Source organism: Arachis hypogaea, chromosome 18, assembly GCF_003086295.3.
Source record: "Arachis hypogaea cultivar Tifrunner chromosome 18, arahy.Tifrunner.gnm2.J5K5, whole genome shotgun sequence".
Classification (NCBI taxonomy): domain Eukaryota; kingdom Viridiplantae; phylum Streptophyta; class Magnoliopsida; order Fabales; family Fabaceae; genus Arachis; species Arachis hypogaea.
In genome coordinates, this window is record NC_092053.1 from 112,076,284 (window position 1) to 112,097,156 (window position 20,873).

General features: G+C 37.3%; 2 non-coding genes across 2 annotated transcripts; one reads left to right on the top strand and one right to left on the bottom strand.

Annotated features, from left to right (window-relative positions):
* Positions 1–5,610: 5,610 nt before the first annotated feature.
* LOC112774371 (small nucleolar RNA R71) lies at positions 5,611–5,718 on the top strand. The gene has a single exon (XR_003188864.1). It is a non-coding gene; the product is annotated as a small nucleolar RNA R71 (small nucleolar RNA).
* Positions 5,719–19,560: 13,842 nt separating this feature from the next.
* LOC112774300 (small nucleolar RNA R71) lies at positions 19,561–19,667 on the bottom strand. Its single transcript, XR_003188795.1, has one exon. It is a non-coding gene; the product is annotated as a small nucleolar RNA R71 (small nucleolar RNA).
* Positions 19,668–20,873: the final 1,206 nt, after the last annotated feature.

Here is a 20,873-nt window from a genome sequence, read left to right on the forward strand (position 1 = left end):
CACGAAATTGTGATCTCCAGGCTCGAACAAATCCTGGTAATGGCTCCAAAGCTTGGTGCTCTGATCTTAATTCATAATTGTCACAACTTCGATACAACTAACCAGCAAGTGCACTGGGTCGTCCAAGTAATACCTTACGTGAGTAAGGGTCGAATCCCACGGAGATTGTTGGTATGAAGCAAGCTATGGTCACCTTGCAAATTTCAGTCAGGCGGATATAAAATAATCATGGAGTTTTCGAATAATAACTAATAGAATAGGGATAGAGATACTTATGTAAATCATTGGTAGGAATTTCAGATAAGTGAATGGAGATGCTTTTCGTTCCTCTGAACCTCTGCTTTCCTGCTGTCTTCATCCAATCAGTCTTACTCCTTTCCATGGCTGGCTTTATGTGATACATCACCACTGTCAATGGCTACTTTCGGTCATCTCTCAGAAAAATGATCCAATGCCCTGTCACGGCACGACTAATCGTCTGGAGGCATCACCCTTGCCAATGGCTTCATCTTATCCTCTCAGTGAATAATATGCTCACGCACCCTGTCACGGCACGGCTATTCATCTGTCGGTTCTCGATCATGCTGGAATAGGATTTACTATCCTTTTGCGTCTGTCACTAACGCCCTGCAATCGCGAGTTAGGAGCTCGTCACAGTCATTCAATCATTGAATCCTACTCGGAATACCACAGACAAGGTTTAGACTTTCCGGATTCTCTTGAATGCCGCCATCATTCTAGCTTACGCCACGAAGATTCCGGTTAGGAGATCTAAGAGATATTCATTCTAGCTTATTTCATGTAGAACGGAAGTGTTTGTCAGGCACGTGTTCATAGGGGAGAATGGTGATGAGCGTCACACATAATCATCACCTTCATCATGTTCTTGGGTGCGAATGGATATCTTAGAAGCGAAATAAGAAGAATTGAATAGAAAACAGTAGTACTTGAATTAATCTTTGAGGAACAGCAGAGCTCCACACCTTAATCTATGGAGTGTAGAAACTCTACCGTTAAAAATACATAAGTGAAGGTCCAGGCATGGCCGAGATGGCCAGCCCCCTATTGTGATCTAAGATAGCATACAACTGATCAAAGATGTCTAATACAATAGTAAAAGGTCCTATTTATAATAAACTAGTCACTAGGGTTTACATGAGTAAGTAATTGATGCATAAATCTACTTCCGGGGCCCACTTGGTGTGTGCTTGGGCTGGGCTTGAGTGTTGCACGTGTAGAGGTCCTTCTTGGAGTTGAACGCCAGCTTTTGTGCCAGTTTGGGCGTTCAACTCTGGTTTTGGCTCCTTTTCTGGCGCTGGACGCCAGATTTAGGCAGAAAGCTGGCGTTGAATGCCAGTTTACGTTGTCTATTCTTGGCCAAAGTATGGACTATTATATATTGCTGGAAAGCTCTGGATGTCTACTTTCCAACGCAATTGGAAGGGCGCCATTTCAGGTTCGGTAGCTCCAGAAAATCCACTTTGAGTGCAGGGAGGTCAGAATTCAACAGCATCAGCAGTCCTCTTTCAACCTCTGAATCTGATTTCTGTCCAAGTCCCTCAATTTCAGCCAGAAAATACCTGAAATCACAGAAAAACACACAAACTCATAGTAAAGTCCAGAAATGTGAATTTAACATAAAAACTAATGAAAACATCCCTAAAAGTAACTAGATCCTACTAAAAACATACTAAAAATAATGTCAAAAAGCGTATAAATTATCCGCTCATCACAACACCAAACTTAAATTGTTGCTTGTCCCCAAGCAACTGAAAATCAAATAGGATAAAAAGAAGAGAATATACTATAAATTCTAAACTATCAATGAAACAGATCTTCAATCATATGAGCGGGACTTATAGCTTTTTGCCTCTTGAATAGTTTTGGCATCTCACTTTATCCATTGAGGTTCAGAATGATTGGCATCTATAGGAACTTCAGATTTCGAATAGTGTTATTGATTCTTCTAGTTTAGTATGATGATTCTTGAACACAGCTTCTTTATGAGTCTTGGCCGTGGCCCTAAGCACTTTGTTTTCCAGTATTACCACCAGATACATAAATACCACAGACACATAATTGGGTGAACCTTTTAAGATTGTGACTCAGCTTTACTAAAGTCCCCAATTAGAGGTGTCCAGGGTTCTTAAGCACACTCTCTTTTTTTTTTTGCTTTGGACCTTGACTTTAACCGCTCAGTCTCAAGTTTTCACTTGACACCTTCACGCCACAAGCACATGGTTAGGGACAGCTTGGTTTAGCCGCTTAGACCAGGATTTTATTCCTTTAGGCCCTCCTATCTACTGATGCTCAAAGCCTTGGGATCCTTTTTATTGCCCTTGCCTTTTGGTTTTAAGGGTTATTGGCTTTTTGCTCTTGCCTCTTGGTTTTAAGAGCTTTTGGCTTTTTTTGCTTGCTTTTTCTTTTTCTTTTTCTTTCTATTTTTTTCGCCTATTTTTTTTTCTGCAAGCTTTGTTCTTTGCTGCTTTTTCTTGCTTCAAGAATCATTTTTATGATTTTTCAGATTATCAAATAACATGTCTCCTAGTCATCATTCTTTCAAGAGCCAACATATTTAACATTCTTAAACAACAACTTCAAAAGATATATGCACTGTTCAAGCATACATTCAGAAAACAAGAAGCATTGTCACCATATCAATATAATTAAGCTAAGTTCAAGGATAAATTCGAAACTCATGTACTTCTTGTTCTTTTGAATTAAAACATTTTTCATTTAAGAGAGGTGATGGATTCATAGGACATTTATAACTTTAAGACATAATTACTACTACTAATGATCATGTAATGAAGACACAAACACAGATAAGCACATAACATAGAAACGAAAAACAGAAGAAACAAGAACAAGGAATGAATCCACCTTAGTGATGGTGGCGTTTCCTTCTTGAGGAACCAATGATGTCCTTGAGCTCTTCTATGTCTCTTCCTTGTCTTTGTTGCTCCTCCCTCATTGCTTTTTGATCTTCTCTAATTTCATGAAGCATGATGGAGTGCTCTTGATGTTCCACCCTTAGTTGTCCCATATTTGTGTGGAAGAAAATGTATCCCCTGAGGTATCTCAGGGATCTCTTGATTTGCAGTCAAATGTTCTACCACTGAGCTATAGACCCTTGATGGAAGCTTTTATCTTCCCTTTCCTCTTTCTAGAGGTTTCTCTGGCCTTAGGTGCCATCAATGGTTATGGAAAAAACAAAAAAGCTATGCTTTTACCACACCAAACTTAGAATGTTGCTCGCCCTCGAGCAAAAGAAGAAAGAATAGAAGAAGAAGAAGAAGATATGGAGGAGATGGATGGATGTGTGTATTCGGCCATATGGGTGGGATTGGGTGGGAGAGAGATGTTAAATTTTGAAGGTAGTGGTTGTATGGATGTGAGTGGTAAATGGAAAACAGAAGGGATGATCATGAATGGGAAGAGAGATGATGAGGTAGGTGGGGATCCTGTGGGGTCCACAGATTCTGGGATGATCCTGTGGGGTCCACAGATCCTGAGGTGTCAAGGCATTTACATCCCTGCACCAAATTAGGCATGTAAAATGCCTTTGCACACAACTCTGGGCATTCAGCGCCAGGTTGGTGCCCATTTTGGGCGTTCAACGCCCATTTGCTGCCATTTCTGGCGTTGAACGCCAGAACCATGCTTGTTCTGGGCGTTCAGCGCTAGAACCATGCTCTGTTCTGGCATTTGAACGCCAGGCAGATGCTCCTCCAGGGTGTCATTTTTCTTCTGCTGTTTTTGATTCCGTTTTCAATTTTTATATTTATTTTGTGACTCCACATGATCATGAACCTATAAAGACATATAACTAAGAAGAATATAGTTAGATAAATAAAGATTGGGTTACCTCCCAACAAGCGCTTCTTTAATGTCAATAGGTTGACCCTGGGCTCTCATGGAGCCTCACAGATGTGCAGAGCTTTGTTGAGACTCTCCAACACCAAACTTAGAGTTTGGATATGGGAGTTCAACACCAAACTTAGAGTTTGGTTGTGGCCTCCCAACACCAAACTTAGAGTTTGACTGTGGGGGCTCTGGTTGACTCTGCTTTGAGAGAAGCTTTTTCTGCTTCCTCTCCATGGTTGCAGAGGGAGATCCTTGAGTTTTAAACACAAGGGAGTCCTCATTCCATTGAAGGACTATTTCACCTCTGTCAACATCAATCACAGCTCTTGCTGTGGCCAGGAAAGGTCTTCCTAGGATGATGGATTCATCCTCTTCCTTTCCAGTATCCAGGACTATGAAATCAGCAGGGATGTAAAGGCCTTCAACCTTTACTAACATGTCCTCTACTTGTCCATAAGCCTGTTTTCTTGAACTGTCTGCCATCTCTAATGAGATTTTAGCAGCTTGCACCCCATAGATTCCCAGTTTCTCTATTACAGAGAGGGGCATGAGGTTTATTCCTGAACCAAGGTCACACAGAGCCTTAAAGATCATGGTGCCTATGGTACAAGGTATTATGAACTTTCCAGGATCCTGTCTCTTCTGAGGCAATGTCAGTTGATCCAGATCACTTAGTTCATTGATGAACAAGGGAGGTTCAACTTCCCAAGTATCAATGCCAAATAATTTGGCATTCAGCTTCATGATTGCACCAAGAAACTTGGCAGTTTGCTCTTCAGTAACATCCTCATTCTCTTCAGAAGAGGAATACTCATCAGAGCTCATGAAGGGCATAAGGAGGTTTAATGGAATCTCTATGGTCTCTAGATGAGCCTCAGAGTCCTTTGGTTCCTCAGAGGGAAGCTCCTTATTGATCAATGGACGTCCCAGGAGGTCTTCCTCCTTGGGATTCACGTCCTCTCCTCTCCTCACAGGTTCGGCCATGATGCTTATGTCAATGGCCTTGCACTCTCCTTTTGGATTCTCTTCTGTATTGCTTGGGAGAGTACTAGGAGGGATTTCAGTGATCCTCTTACTCAGCTGGCCCACTTGTGCTTCCAGATTTCTAATGGAAGATCTTGTTTCATTCATGAAACTTACAGTGGCCTTAGACAGATCAGAGACTAAGTTTGCCAAATTAGAAGTGTTTTGTTCAGAGTTCTCTGTCTGTTGCTGAGTGGATGATGGAAAGGGTTTATTATTGTTAAACCTGTTTCTTCTACCATTATTAAAGCCTTGTTGAGGCTTTTGATCCTTCCATGAGAAATTTGGATGATTTCTCCATGATGAGTTATAGGTGTTTCCATAAGGTTCACCTAAGTAATTTACCTCTGCTATTGCAGGGTTCTCAGGATCATAAGCTTCTTCTTCATAAGAAGCCTCTTGAGTACTGTTGGATGCAGCTTGCATTCCATGCAGACTCTGAGAGATCATATTGACTTGCTGAGTCAATATTTTATTCTGAGCCAATATGGCATTCAGAGTATCAACTTCAAGAACTCCCTTCTTCATAGGCGTCCCATTACTCACAGGATTCCTCTCAGATGTGTACATGAACTGGTTATTAGCAACCATGTCAATGAGTTCTTGAGCTTTTGCAGGCGTTTTCTTTAGGTGAATGGATCCACCTGCAGAAGTGTCCAGTGACATCTTTGATAGCTCAGATAAACCATCATAGAATATATCCAGGATGGTCCATTCTGAAAGCATGTCAGAAGGACACTTTTTGGTCAACTGTTTGTATCTTTCCCAAGCTTCATAGAGGGATTCACCTTCTTTTTGTCTGAAGGTTTGAACATCCACTCTAAGCTTGCTCAGCTTTTGAGGAGGAAAGAACTTGGCTAAGAAAGCCGTGACCAGCTTATCCCAAGAGTTCAGGCTATCTTTAGGTTGAGAGTCCAACCATTTTCTAGCTATGTCTCTTACAGCAAAAGGGAAAAGCATGAGCCTGTAGACTTCAGAATCTCCTCCATTAGTCTTAACAGTATCACATATCTGCAAGAATTCAGTTAAGAACTGAAAAGGATCTTCAGATGGAAGTCCATGAAACTTGCAGTTCTGCTGCATTAGAGAAACTAATTGAGGTTTCAGCTCAAAGTTGTTTGCTCCAATGGCAGGAATGGAGATGCTTCTTCCATGTAAATTGGAATTAGGTGCAGTAAAGTCACCAAGCATCTTCCTTACATTATTATTATTTTCGGCTGCCATCTCCTTTTTCTGTTCGAAAATTTCTGAAAGGTTATTTCTGGATTGTTGTAATTTAGCTTCTCTTAATTTTCTCTTCAGAGTCCTTTCAGGTTCTGGATCCGGTTCCACAAGAATGTTCTTATCCTTGCTCCTGCTCATATGACAAAGAAGAAGGCACAGAAAAATAATAATAATAATAGAGATCCTTTATACCACAGTATAGGGATCCCTGTATGAGTAGAAGAAGAGGGGGAGACAAAGAATGTAATATAATGGAAGAAACACAACTGTGAGGATGGCAGAGATGTGAGATGAGATGTTAGGATATGAATGAATAAATAGAATAAGATAGGGGAGGGATAATTTTCGAAAATTATTTTGAAAAAGAGTTAGTGATTTTCGAAAATGGTTTTTTGAAAATTGTTAGTATTTTTTTTTTCGAAAATTTTTTTTTTAAATTAAAAATAAAAATAAGAATAATTAGTTAATTAAAAAGAAATTTTTGAAAAAGAGGGAAGATATTTTCGAAAATTAGAGAGAGAGAGTTAGTTAGGTAGTTTTGAAAAAGTTAAGAAACAAACAAAAAGTTAGTTAGTTAGTTGAAACAAATTTTGAAAAGATAAGAAGTTAGGAAGTTAGAAAAGATATTTTGAAAAGATATTTTTGAAAAACATAAGATAAGAAGATATTTTTGAAAAGATATGATTGAAATTAGTTTTGAAAAAGATTTGATTTTTGAAAAAGATAAGATTTTCAAATTAAAAATTTGATTTGACTCATGAGAAACAATTTGATTTTAAAAATTTTTGAAAAAGTCAACTCAAATTTTCGAATTTGATGAGAGAAAAGAGGAAGATATTTTTTTATTTTTTTGAATTTTTATGAAAAACATGAAAATTATGCAATGCATGAAATTTTTAGATCAAAACAATGAATGCATGCAAGAATGCTATGAATGTCAAGATGAACACCAAGAACACTATGAATGTCAAGATGAACATCATAGACACAATTTTGAAAAATTTTTAATGCAAAGAAAATATGCAAGACACCAAACTTAGAATTCTTTAATGCTTACGCACTAAGAATTCAAGAATGCATATGATAAACATGAAAAGACACAAAAAAAAATCATCAAGATCATACAAGAAGACTTACCAAGAACAACTTGAAGATCATGAAGAACACTATGAATGCATGAAATTTTCGAAAAATGCAAGATGCATATGCAAGTGACACCAAACTTATGATATGACTCAAGACTCAAACAAGAAACACAAAAATATTTTTGATTTTTATGATTTTCTAATTTTTTTGGATTTTTATTTTATATTTTTCGAAAAATTCTTTTGAAAAAGAAAAAAAGGATTCCAAAATTTTTAATATGAATTCCAGGAATCTTATGCTCTAAAGCTCCAATCAAAGGGTCAGGCATGGCTTAATAGCCAGCCAAGCTTTAGTATGTAACTCAGACATGACACGCCTGACATTCCTTACATTCAACAGCCAATTGGCTAAGAAAGATAAAGAAGCTCTTCTCTTGAGTATAAGAATTGAGACATGGCTTTACAGCCAGCCAGGCTTCAACATGCTTCATGAAACACTAGAATTCATTCTTAAAAATTCTGAAGCCATAGAATAATTTATTTTTGAAAACATTTTTATTATTTTCGAAAACAGATGAGAAAATTTTAGAAATATTTTTGAAAAATTTTTGAAAATAAAATAAAAAGAAAATTACCTAATCTGAGCAACAAGATGAACCGTCAGTTGTCCAAACTCAAACAATCCCCGGCAACGGCGCCAAAAACTTGGTGCACAAAATTGTGATCTCCAGGCTCGAACAAATCCTGGTAATGGCTCCAAAGCTTGGTGCTCTGATCTTAATTCATAATTGTCACAACTTTGATACAACTAACCAGCAAGTGCACTGGGTCGTCCAAGTAATACCTTACGTGAGTAAGGGTCGAATCCCACGGAGATTGTTGGTATGAAGCAAGCTATGGTCACCTTGCAAATCTCAGTCAGGCGGATATAAAATAATAATGGAGTTTTCGAATAATAACTAATAGAATAGGGATAGAGATACTTATGTAAATCATTGGTAGGAATTTCAGATAAGCGAATGGAGATGCTTTTCGTTCCTCTGAACCTCTGCTTTCCTGCTGTCTTCATCCAATCAGTCTTACTCCTTTCCATGGCTGGCTTTATGTGATACATCACCACTGTCAATGGCTACTTTCGGTCATCTCTCGGAAAAATGATCTAATGCCCTATCACGGCACGGCTAATCGTCTGGAGGCATCACCCTTGCCAATGGCTTCATCTTATCCTCTCAGTGAATAATATGCTCACGCACCCTGTCACGGCACGGCTATTCATCTGTCGGTTCTCGATCATGCTGGAATAGGATTTACTATCCTTTTGCGTCTGTCACTAACGCCCTGCAATCGCGAGTTAGGAGCTCGTCCCAGTCATTCAATCATTGAATCCTACTCGGAATACCACAGACAAGGTTTAGACTTTCCGGATTCTCTTGAATGCCGCCATCATTCTAGCTTATGCCACGAAGATTCCGGTTAGGAGATCTAAGAGATATTCATTCTAGCTTATTTCATGTAGAACGGAAGTGTTTGTCAGGCACGTGTTCATAGGGGAGAATGGTGATGAGCGTCACACATAATCATCACCTTCATCATGTTCTTGGGTGCGAATGGATATCTTAGAAGCGAAATAAGAAGAATTGAATAGAAAACAGTAGTACTTGCATTAATCTTTGAGGAACAGCAGAGCTCCACACCTTAATCTATGGAGTGTAGAAACTCTACCGTTAAAAATACATAAGTGAAGGTCCAGGCATGGCCGAGATGGCCAGCCCCCTATTGTGATCTAAGATAGCATACAACTGATCAAAGATGTCTAATACAATAGTAAAAGGTCCTATTTATAATAAACTAGTCACTAGGGTTTACATGAGTAAGTAATTGATGCATAAATCTACTTCCGGGGCCCACTTGGTGTGTGCTTGGACTGGGCTTGAGTGTTGCACGTGTAGAGGTCCTTCTTGGAGTTGAACGGCAGCTTTTGTGCCAGTTTGGGCGTTCAACTCTAGTTTTGGCTCCTTTTCTGGCGCTGGACGCCAGATTTGGGCAGAAATCTGGCGTTGAACGCCAGTTTACGTCGTCTATTCTTAGCCAAAGTATGGACTATTATATATTGCTGGAAAGCCCTGGATGTCTACTTTCCAACGCATTTGGAAGCGTGCCATTTCGAGTTTTGTAGCTCCAGAAAATCCACTTTGAGTGCAGGGAGGTCAGAATCCAACAGCATCAGCAGTCCTCTTTCAACCTCTGAATCTGATTTCTGTCCAAGTCCCTCAATTTCAGCCAGAAAATACCTGAAATCACAGAAAAACACAAAAACTCATAGTAAAGTCCAGAAATGTGAATTTAACATAAAAACTAATGAAAACATCCCTAAAAGTAACTAGATCCTACTAAAAACATACTAAAAACAATGTCAAAAAGCGTATAAATTATCCGCTCATCAGTAATGTTATGTGAAAACTTAGGCTAGTTGACCGTAGGATCAGTTGTACTATGTGAACTTGTTAAGGTTTAGTAAATTTTGGTGAAAATGTTGAGTTTTTTATGAAAATATGTTGATTATTGATTATTGTAATGATTGGTGATGATAATGAATTGTGATGATGATAGTTTGATGAATAATGAATTGTGTTATTTTGGTTGTGGATCATTTGGGATGAAAATGATGAAAATTGAGTATTGGTATGTTGTGGAAGAGATGGAATGGATATGAAATTGCTTGGAATATAATTGTATTGTTTTGGGGGGTGTGAAACATTGGTTTTAAATTGAGGTTTTGGTAAAAATAGAGGTTTGGTACTTTTGGTAAAAACTTGATTTTTGACCAACTTTGGTGGACTGTAACTCAACTTCCGGACCCCCAAATTTTGTGAAACTTGTTTCAAAATGAAAATTGAGTCTGTGAAGTTTATGTCGTTCAAAGAAAAGATGAAAAATGATTTAAATCGACAAAGTTATGAACGTTTGACGTTTGGTACAAAAATCTGGTTTTTTGCAAACTTAGCAGTTTTGGAAGAAAAGGGGTGGATCCGTACGCAAACTATTGCACGAGACACGAAAATTCTCCCTATGTTGGTGATCTCGCGTACGCGGGTATGGTGCTGCGTACGCGGACCTATTAATTTGAACACTCGCGTACGCGAGCAGGGCACACGTGACGCGAGAACTCTAATCTGTTTTGTAAGCTCGTGTACGTGGTCCAGGGATTGGTTCACGGACATACCCTCGCGTATGCAGAACCCCTATTTGGCCAAAAATGAGATTTTTGAATGCTAAACAATCCTCCAGCTTTCCAAACCTCTATAATTACCTTTTCAAGTCTGATTACCTGGTTTCTAACCATAGGGAGACGCGTGAACCTAAAAAGGGAGTTAACCTGGTAGTGAAGAAAGATTATGAAGTGATGATTTATGTTTTAAAAAGTGCAAAAAAGTCTAATTACCTTATATACTATTTGTATTACTTGCTATAATTGTATCCTATCTGTGCTTTCTTTGCTCGTCTTGTATGTCTTTGCAACTGAGAGATTCCTCATACTGGTAGAGGTGACGCTATGGGTAGTTCCTCCGGTGTTTAGGAGGTTTGGGATGATGAAAAATGAAGAGTTAGAATAGAACTAAAGTCCACAAATAGATTCCCGAATTTCTGGTTTAATATACTTCTTTAAGTTTAAATCTGAGTGTCGAAGTTCAAGGAATGCCTCTAGCTTTTCCAGGACCTTATATATTACCTGCATTGGCACGTTTACCATGCTGAGAACCTCTGGTTCTCATCCCATACATATTTCTGCTGGTTTCAGTTGCAGGTCGAGGTGCACCTTGGTGAGCATCTGGAGGTCTTTATGCAAGTGAAGATGTCACTGTTGGGATGTTATATTTTGGTGTTAGACTATGTATTCATGTATATAGATTCTCCGCATGTATAACGGGTATATCTGTCCTCTTAGAGGTTAATTTGGAAAAACAAGAGTGTTGTTTATGTTTTGGGAAAACTTAGGTTGTGTGTGTGTGTGTGTGTGTGTGTGTGTGTGAATATTCTCAGCCGGCCTTGGCTTCATAGGTCAAGCTCGCAGCTTGATATCTGTATTTTGGAACTTTGATTTGTGTGTGTGTGTATTGTATACCTACGTCTTTAGCCTTTTTCCGATTTCTAGTTATCATTTTACTTGTGCAATGAGCTTTTCTTTATGCGGTTTTTGCTTAAGATTTTCTTCAAAGCTCCAAGATATGATTTCTTTCACTATAATTGTATGTACGTCTTTTTTTTAGAGGTTGTAATACCTCACCACCTCTATTTTATGACTTAAGCGTAAATCTCTGTGTGATAGGGTATTACATTATGGTATCAGAGCAGTTCATTCCTGTAGAGCCTTTCTCGTTATAAAATATTTTCCATTCGTTCTTCAAATGTCTTAAAGCTCTCAGACCTAACCTTCATAAAAATATAGTTTCATAAAAAATGGGGGTCCAGAAGCCAAATTATACCTCGCCAAAGTTCGTCAAAAATCAAGTTTTACACAAAATCATCAAAGTTCTCTAGTTTTCAAGTTCCAAAACCAAACCAAGCCAAAACCTACTTGATTTTATCACAAAACACTACCACATACAATAATTTACCATTCCATTGAATTTTAAATAATTCAACACCTATTTCACTCAACTTTTTCCACTTCCTTCCACCAATATTCAACAAAACCCACAATTCATAAATCAAGATTTGAACCTTACAATTTTACATAATTTAACTCTTCATAACCATCATTCACCACCATTCAACGTCAATACCAACTACAAGATTCAAAATCCAATATCATCATCAACATTTATCATTAAACATTAACATTCACCATCATAATTCATCAATTTCATCACAATCATCAATAATCATCATACATTATCAACAATTCAAAGCTATCCTATGGTCCACTAGTCTAAGATTCACGAAATATTACATATTACATATAAAAAATCGAAACCATATCTTGGACGATTTGCAATATGCACAAACACCAAATGTGACTTCCAACAAGCTATGTAATCACCAACACCACTCACAAATCACCAAATATCAACCTATATACACACAATTTACAACAAATTAACCTAGGATTCCACATATACATAAACCCACAATAGATTTGAATATGCTCACCTTACTCAACGTTGATTGGGACAAAAATCAATAGAAACCAAGTGTTAGAGTGTACGTAAACACCCACAATCACAAAAATCACTCAACAACTATAGCCAAATTTTTGAAATCCATAGAGCTAAAGAATGGGAAAGGAAATTCAAAATCTTACCAGCAAAAGTTTGTTAGAACTAACGGACTCGAAGAGAACTTTGCGTAGCCGCAAATAGGATGCGAATCAGAGCACCATAGCTCAAGTTATAAGCGAAAGAGTGAGGAAGTGAATAGTATTTTCTCTCTTCTTCTCACCAGCTGCTAGGGTTTGTGTTTGATGAGTTATGAGGCTGAATTTGGCTTCATTAAAGTGTTTATATATGTTGGGCTTGGGCCCAACTTGTGTCCGGTCTAATTCGTTAGCATTTTTAGCCCGTTTGACCTAATTTTGGGCCAAACCTTTAGATTTAGTGCCCAATTTTTAATTCTAGATGTTTTTTTCTAAGTTTTCTACTATTTTTATTATTCCTATACAGTACTGGATAGATTTAAGCCAGTACTGCTGGCTAATTTACCAGTACAAATTTTTACGCAATTTTCTGCAGAAAATCACATCTTCTTACTTGAAAAAATTTACTGAATTCAAATCTCACGTTTAAAACTACAAATTAAGACTTCTAAATTTTAATCCTATTTTGGGCAATTAATTTATTATTTTATATTATTTAAAGAGTCAATTTTAAATTACAGTTCTTACACACCGACCTTTAACCACGAACCCCAAAGAGGCTCACAAATGGTTTCAAGCGGTGGAATAAGCTTTACAAGCACAATAAGTACCTAAAGATCAATGGGTTGAGTTTGTGACTTATCAGTTAATGGGTAAAGCTCAGTATCGGCATGGCAAGGAATGTCTTCCATAGTAAGACAATGCCGCAATACCCTGGGATGTATTCCAATCTGAATTTTACAAAAAGTTTTTCCCCAACTCAGTCAGGACAGCTAAAGAGCTTGAATTTCTACAAGAAGCAGGGTCCAATGTTGGTAGCCGAATTCACAAGTAAACTTGAGAAATTGTGTCAATTTTTCAGGATGTGTCAGGGTGCTTCGAGGGACTTTGAAGGGTAGAAGTGTATCAAGTATGAATGTGAACTCTGGAGCAACATTCTGGGCATAGTAGAACCGATAGAGATCAGGACCTTCTCTCAACTAGTGAATAAGAGCAGAGTTGCTGAGGATTGTGTAAGGAAAGCATTATTAGAATAAAAGAGGTCACAGAGTACCCTTTCAATGGAATCAAGGAAGAAATTTTGCACCTAGAGGTCGGACTTTCAAGCAAGGAGGCTATGCTCCTCAACAATCTCAGGGTCAGAACAACTTCCGAAGATTTAATAACAACAATCATTAGGGGAGAAGACACGGGAAGCAACCACAAAACAAAATGACTTGTAGGAGGTGTGAAAGCTACCATTCGGGAACTCTGTGTAGGGCTAGTTTGAGAGTGTGCTATTCCTGTAGTGGAGCCGGGCATATGTCTTGGAATTGTTCGAAAAAGAAGAAGCAAGATGCCAGGAGAGCTCAGTAGCAAGAACAGGCGTTTACTATGCCGACTGATGGTGCTGAGAGGTCTGACACGTTGATCAAAGTTAATTGTGAAATTGGTAATACAACTTTAGTTGCTTTGTTTGATATTGGAGCGTCACATTCATTCATATTGTTTGAGAAAGCTAGTGAGTTAGGGTTGAAAATAACTATGTTAGCCTACGACCTACAAGTCCATACTCCTGCCTCTGAGGCTATCGTAACCAGATTACGCTGTCAACAAGCCTTGTTTCAAATTAAATATCAAACTTTTGTCCATGATCTGATTTGCTTGCCGATGACTAGACTCGATCTAATTCTGGGTTTGGATTGATTGTCAAAGCATCTTGTACTCAAAAGCACCATTGGTTCTTCAAGAAGAGGAAGACGCCACCCTCACTAAGGTGGACTCATTCCTTAATCTCCTTGTGTATTTATTTTACTGTTTTTCGATTTTTGAGCTTTATGTTTTATTTATGTTTGTGTCTTTACTACGTGATCACTAGTGTCTAAGTGTCTATGCCTTAAAGTTGTGAATGTCCTATGAACCCATCACCTCTCTTAAATGAAAACTGTTTTAATTACAAAAGAACAAGAAGTACATGGTTTCGAATTCATCCTTGAAACTAGTTTAATTATTTTGATGTGGTGACAATACTTTTTGTTTTCTGAATGAATGCTTGAACAGTTCATATGTCTTTTGATATTATGGTTTATGAATGTTAAATATGTTGGCTCTTGAAAGAATGATGAAAAAGGAGACATGTTATTTGATAATCTGAAAAATTATAAAATTGATTCTTGAAGCAAGAAAAAGCAGTGAAGAACAAAGCTTGCAGAAAAAAAAAATTGCAAAAAAAAAAGGAGAAAAATGCGAAAAAAAGGAAAAAAAGAAAAAGTAAGCAGAAAAAGCCAAAAGCTCTTTAAACCAAGAGGCAAGAGCAAAAAGCCAATAGCCCTTAAAACCAAAAGGCAAGGGTAAAAAGGATCCAAGGCTTTGAGCATCAGTGGATAGGAGGGCCTAAAGGAATAAAATCCTGGCCTAAGCGGCTAAACGAAGCTGTCCCTAACCATGTGCTTGGGGCGTGAAGGTGTCAAGTGAAAACTTGAGACTGAGCGGTTAAAGTCGAGGTCCAAAGCAAAAAGAAGAGTGTGCTTAAGAACCCTGGACACCTCTAATTGGGGACTTTAGCAAAGCTGAGTCACAATCTGAAAAGGTTCACCCAGTTATGTGTCTGTGGCATTTATGTATCTGGTGGTAATACTGGAAAACAAAGTGCTTAGGGCCACAACCAAGATTCATAAAGTAGCTGTGTTCAAAAATCAACATACTGAACTAGGAAAGTCAATAACACTATCTGAATTCTAAGTTCCTATAGATGCCAATCATTCTAAACTTCAATGGATAAAGTGAGATGCCAAAACTATTCAAGAGGCAAAAAGCTACTAGTCCCGCTCATCTGATTGGAGCTAAGTTTCATTGATATTTTGGAATTTATAGTATATTCTCTTCTTTTTATCCTATTTGATTTTCAGTTGCTTGGGGACAAGCAACAATTTAAGTTTGGTGTTGTGATGAGCGGATAATTTATACGCTTTTTGGCATTGTTTTTACATAGTTTTCAGTATAATTTAGTTAGTTTTTAATATATTTTTATTAGTTTTTAAATAAAAATCACATTTTTGGACTTTACTATGAGTTTTTGTATTTTTCTGTGATTTCAGGTATTTTCTGGCTGAAATTGAGGGACTTGAGCAAAAATCATATTCAGAGGTTGAAGAAGGACTGCAGATGCTGTTGGATTCTGACCTCCCTGCACTCAAAGTGGATTTTGTAGAGCTACAGAACTTTAAATGGCGTGCTCTCAATTGCGTTGGAAAATAGACATCCAGGGATTTCCAGCAATATATAATAGTCCATACTTTGCCCGAGTTTAGACGACGCAAACTGGCGTTCAACGCCAGCTTTCTGCCCTATTCTCGAGTCAAACGCCAGAAACAGGTTGCAAAGTGGAGTTAAATGCCAGAAACAGGTTACAAACTGATGTTCAACTCCAAGAGAAGCCTCTACACGTGTAAAGCTCAATGCTCAGCCCAATCACACACCAAGTGGGCCCCGGAAGTGGATTTCTGTATCATTTACTCATTTCTGTAAACCCTAGTAACTAGTTTAGTATAAATAGGACTTTTTATTATTGTATTCGAAGTTTTGGTTACTCCGGTTCCCCTCTAGGGCCGAGACCAATGAACTCCATTATCACTTATGTATTTTCAACGGTAGAGTTTCTACACACCATAGATTAAGGTGTGGAGCTCTGCTGTTCCTTGAGTATTAATGCAAAGTACTATTGTTTTTCTATTCAATTCAAGCTTATTCCTATTCTAAGATATTCATTCGCACCCAAGAACATGATGAATATGATGATTATGTGATGCTCATCACCATTCTCACCTATGAATGCGTGCCTGACAACCACTTCCGTTCTACATGAAGACGAGACAGAATGAGTATCTCTTAGATATCTAATACAGGGGATCGAGTCCGAGATATTAGAGTCTTTGTGGTATAAGTTAGAACCCATGGATGGCCATTCCTGAGATCCGAAAAGTCTAAACCTTGTCTGTGGTATTCCGAGTAGAATCTGGGAAGGGATGGCTGTGACGAGCTTCAAACTCGCGAGTGCTGGGCGTAGTGACAGACGCAAAAGGATAGTAAATCCTATTCCAGTATGATCGAGAACCGACAGATGATTAGCCATGCAGTGACAGCGCATTGGACCATTTTCACAGAGAGGACGGGATGTAGCCATTGACAACGGTGATGCCCAACATACAGCTTGCCATGGAAAGGAGTATGAAGGATTGGATGAAAGCAGTGGGAAAGCAGAGATTCAGGAGGAATTAAGCAACTCTATACGCTTATCTGAAATTCTCACTAATGAATTATATAAGTATCTCTATCCTTATTTTACATGTTATTTATATTTTAATTATTAAAACTCTATAACCATTCGAATCCGCATGACTGAGATTTACAAGGTGACCATAGCTTGCTTCAAGCCGACAATCTCCGTGGGATCGACCCTTACTCACGTAAGGTTTATTACTTGGACGACCCAGTGCACTTGCTGGTTAGTTATGCGAAGTTGTGACAAAGTGTGATTCACGTTTGAGAGCACCAAGTCTTTGGTGCCATTGTTGATGATCGCAATTTCGTGCACCAAGTTTTTGGCGCCGTTGCCGGGGATTGTTCGAGTTTGGACAACTGACGGTTCATCTTGTTGCTCAGATTAGGTAATTTTATTTTAATTTTAATCTTTTTGTTTTTATTATTCTTATTTTCGAAAAAAAATAATAAAATATTAAAAAAATTTCAAAAAATTTTTTATTTATGTTCTTTAGAATTTTTAAGAAGGAATTCTGGAATTTCATGGGATATGTTGAATCCTGGCTGGCTATAAAGCCATGTCTAAATTCTTTTGGACTGAGACTTCTTCTTCACATGCTTGAACTATGTATGCTGAAGCTTGGCTGGCCATTGGCCATGTCTAGTGTTTTGGACCGGAGCTTTCACTGAAAGCTTGGCTGGCTAGTAAGCCATGTCTAATTCCTGGACTGGAGCTTTAGACTAACATTGCAAGATTCCTGGAATTTCTATTAAAAATTTTGAATCCTTATTTTTATTTTTCCAATTAATTTTCGAAAAATCCACAAATTTTAATAAAATCATAAAAATCAAAAAAATAATTTAATGTTTCTTGTTTGAGTCTAGTGTCAAATTATAAGTTTGGTGTCAATTGCATGTGTTTTAATTTTTCTTTAAATATTCGAAAATTCATACATTGCATTCTTCATGATCTTCAAGTTGTTCTTGGTAAGTCTTCTTGTTTGATCTTTGCATTTTCTTGTTTTGCATCTTTTCTTATTTTTCAAATGCATTTTCAATTTGTTAGTGTCCATACATGAAAAATTTTTAAGTTTGGTGTCTTGCATGTTTTTCTTTATTTAAAAATTTTCAAAAATAAGTTCTTGGTGTTCATCTTGACATTCAAAGTGTTTTTGGTGTTCATCTTGACATTCATAGTGTTCTTGCATGCATCATTTGTTTTGATCCAAAATTTTCATGCATTGAGTCTTTTTGATGTTTTTCTCTTTCTTCATTAAAAATTCAAAAAAATCAAAAAAATATCTTTCCCTTATTTCACTCATAATTTTCGAAAATGTGATTTGATTTAATCAAAAGTTTTTAAAATCTAGTTGTTTCTTATGAGTCAAATCAAATTTTCAATTTAAAAATTCTATCTTTTTCAAAACTTTTTCAAAAATCAAATCTTTTTCACTTTTTCTTTTATGATTTTCGAAAATTTCAAAATGATTTTCAAAAATCTTTTCCTATTATTACTTCATATTTTCGAAAATCTCACTAACATTTAATTTATAGATTCAAAAATCTCAAGTTGTTACTTGCCTATTAAGAAAGGTTTAATCTTTAAATTTTAAAATCATATCTTTTTGTTTCTTGTTAGTCAAGTAATCAGCTTTAATTTTCAAAATCAAATCTTTTTAAATTTCTTTTTCAAATCTTTTCAAAATAAGTTTCAATCACATCTTTTTCAAAATCAATTTCAAAATCTTCTCTAACTTCTTTTCTAACTTCTTATCTTTTCAAAATTTAATTTTCAAATCTTTTTTAATTAACCACTTAACTTTTTGTTTAATTCTTATCTTTTTCAAAACTACCTAACTAACTCTCTCTCTCTCTCTCTCTAATTTTCGAAAATCCCTTCCCTCTTTTTCAAAATTCTTTTTTAATTAACTATTTGTTTTAAATGTTAATTTGATTTAATTTTATTTTCCTTTCTTAATTTTCGAATTTTAACTTTAATTTTTAATTAAAAACAAAAATATTTTTTATTTTCATTTATTTAATTTTCGAAATTCTCTCCCCCTCATTTCTTTCTAATTATTTTATTTATCTACTAACACTTCTCTTCTTCTTAAAAAATTCGAACCCTTTCCCTCTTTCTGTGTTCGAATTTTTTTTCTTCTTCTACTCACATAAAGAAATCTCTATACTGTGACATAGAGGATTCCATATTTTCTTTTCTGTTTTCTTCTTTTTCATATGAGCAGGAACAAGGATAAGAACATTCTTGTTGAAACTGATCCTGAACCTGAAAGGACTCTGAAGAGGAAGCTAAGGGAAGCTAAAGCACAACTCTCTGGAGAAAATCTGACAGAAATTTTCGAAAATGAAGGAGACATGGCTGAAAATAATAACAATGCAAGGAAGATGCTTGGTGACTTTACTGCACCAAATTCTAATTTACATGGAAGAAGCATCTCAATCCCTGCCATTGGAGCAAACAATTTTGAGCTGAAACCTCAATTAGTTTCTCTGATGCAACAGAACTGCAAGTTTCATGGACTTCTATCAGAAGATCCTTTTCAGTTCTTAATTGAATTCTTGCAAATCTGTGATACTGTTAAGACCAATGGGGTTGATCCCGAGGTCTACAGGCTTATGCTTTTCCCGTTTGCTGTAAGAGACAGAGCTAGAATATGGTTGGATTCTCAACCTAAAGATAGCCTGAACTCTTGGGATAAGCTGGTCACGAATTTCTTAGCCAAGTTCTTTCCTCCTCAAAAGCTTAGTAAGCTTAGAGTGGATGTTCAAACCTTCAAATAGAAAGAAGGTGAATCCCTCTATGAAGCTTGGGAGAGATACAAGGAACTGACTAAAAGTGTCCTTCTGACATGCTTTCAGAATGGACCATCCTGGATATATTCTATGATGGTCTGTCTGAGCTATCAAAGATGTCACTGGACTATTCTGCAGGTGGATCCATTCACCTAAAGAAAACGCCTGCAGAAGCTCAAGAACTCATTGACATGGTTGCAAATAACCAGTTCATGTACACTTTTGAAAGGAACCCTGTGAGTAATGGGACGCCTATGAGGAAGGGAGTTCTTGAAATTGATACTCTGAATGTCATATTGGCTCAGAATAAAATATTAACTCAGTAAGTCAATATGATCTCTCAGAGTCTGAATGGATTGAAGGAATCATCCAACAGTACTCAAGAGGCATCTTCTGAAGAAGAAGCTTATGATCCTGAGAACCCTGCAATAGCAGAGGTGAATTACATGGGGGAACCCTATGGGAAAACCTATAATCCCTCATGGAGAAATCATCCAAATTTCTCATGGAAGGATCAACAAAAGCCTCAACAAGGCTTTAATAATGGTGGAAGAAACAGGTTTAGCAATAGCAAGCCTTTTCCATCATCCACTCAACAACAGACAGAGAATTCTGAGCAGAATCCATCTAGCTTAGCAAATATAGTCTCTGATCTATCTAAGGCCACTGTGAGTTTCATGAATGAAACAAGGTCCTCCATTAGAAATTTGGAGGCACAAGTGAGCCAGCTGAGTAAAAGGGTCACTGAAATTCCTCCTAGTACTCTCCCAAGCAATACAGAAGAAAATCCAAAGAGAGAGTGCAATGCCATAGATTTGACCATCATGGCCGAACCTACAAAGGAGGAAGAGGACATGAATCCTAGTAAGGAAGACCTCCTGGGACGTTCGGTGACCAATAAGGAGTTTCCCTTTGAGGAACCAAAGGAATCTGAGGCTCATCTAGAGACCATAGAGATTCCATTGAACCTCCTTCTACCCTTCATGAGCTCTGATGAGTATTCTTCTTCTGAAGAGAATGAAGACGTCACTGAAGAGCAAGTTGCTAAGTACCTTGGTGCAATCATGAAGCTGAATGCTAAATTATTTGGTAATGAAACTTGGGAAGATGAACCTCTCTTGCTCACCAATGAACTGAATGCATTGGATAGGCAGACATTACCTCAAAAGAAACAGGATCCTGGTAAATTCTTAATTCCCTATAACATAGGCACCATGACCTTTGAGAAGGCTCTGTGTGACCTGGGGTCAGGAATAAACTTAATGCCA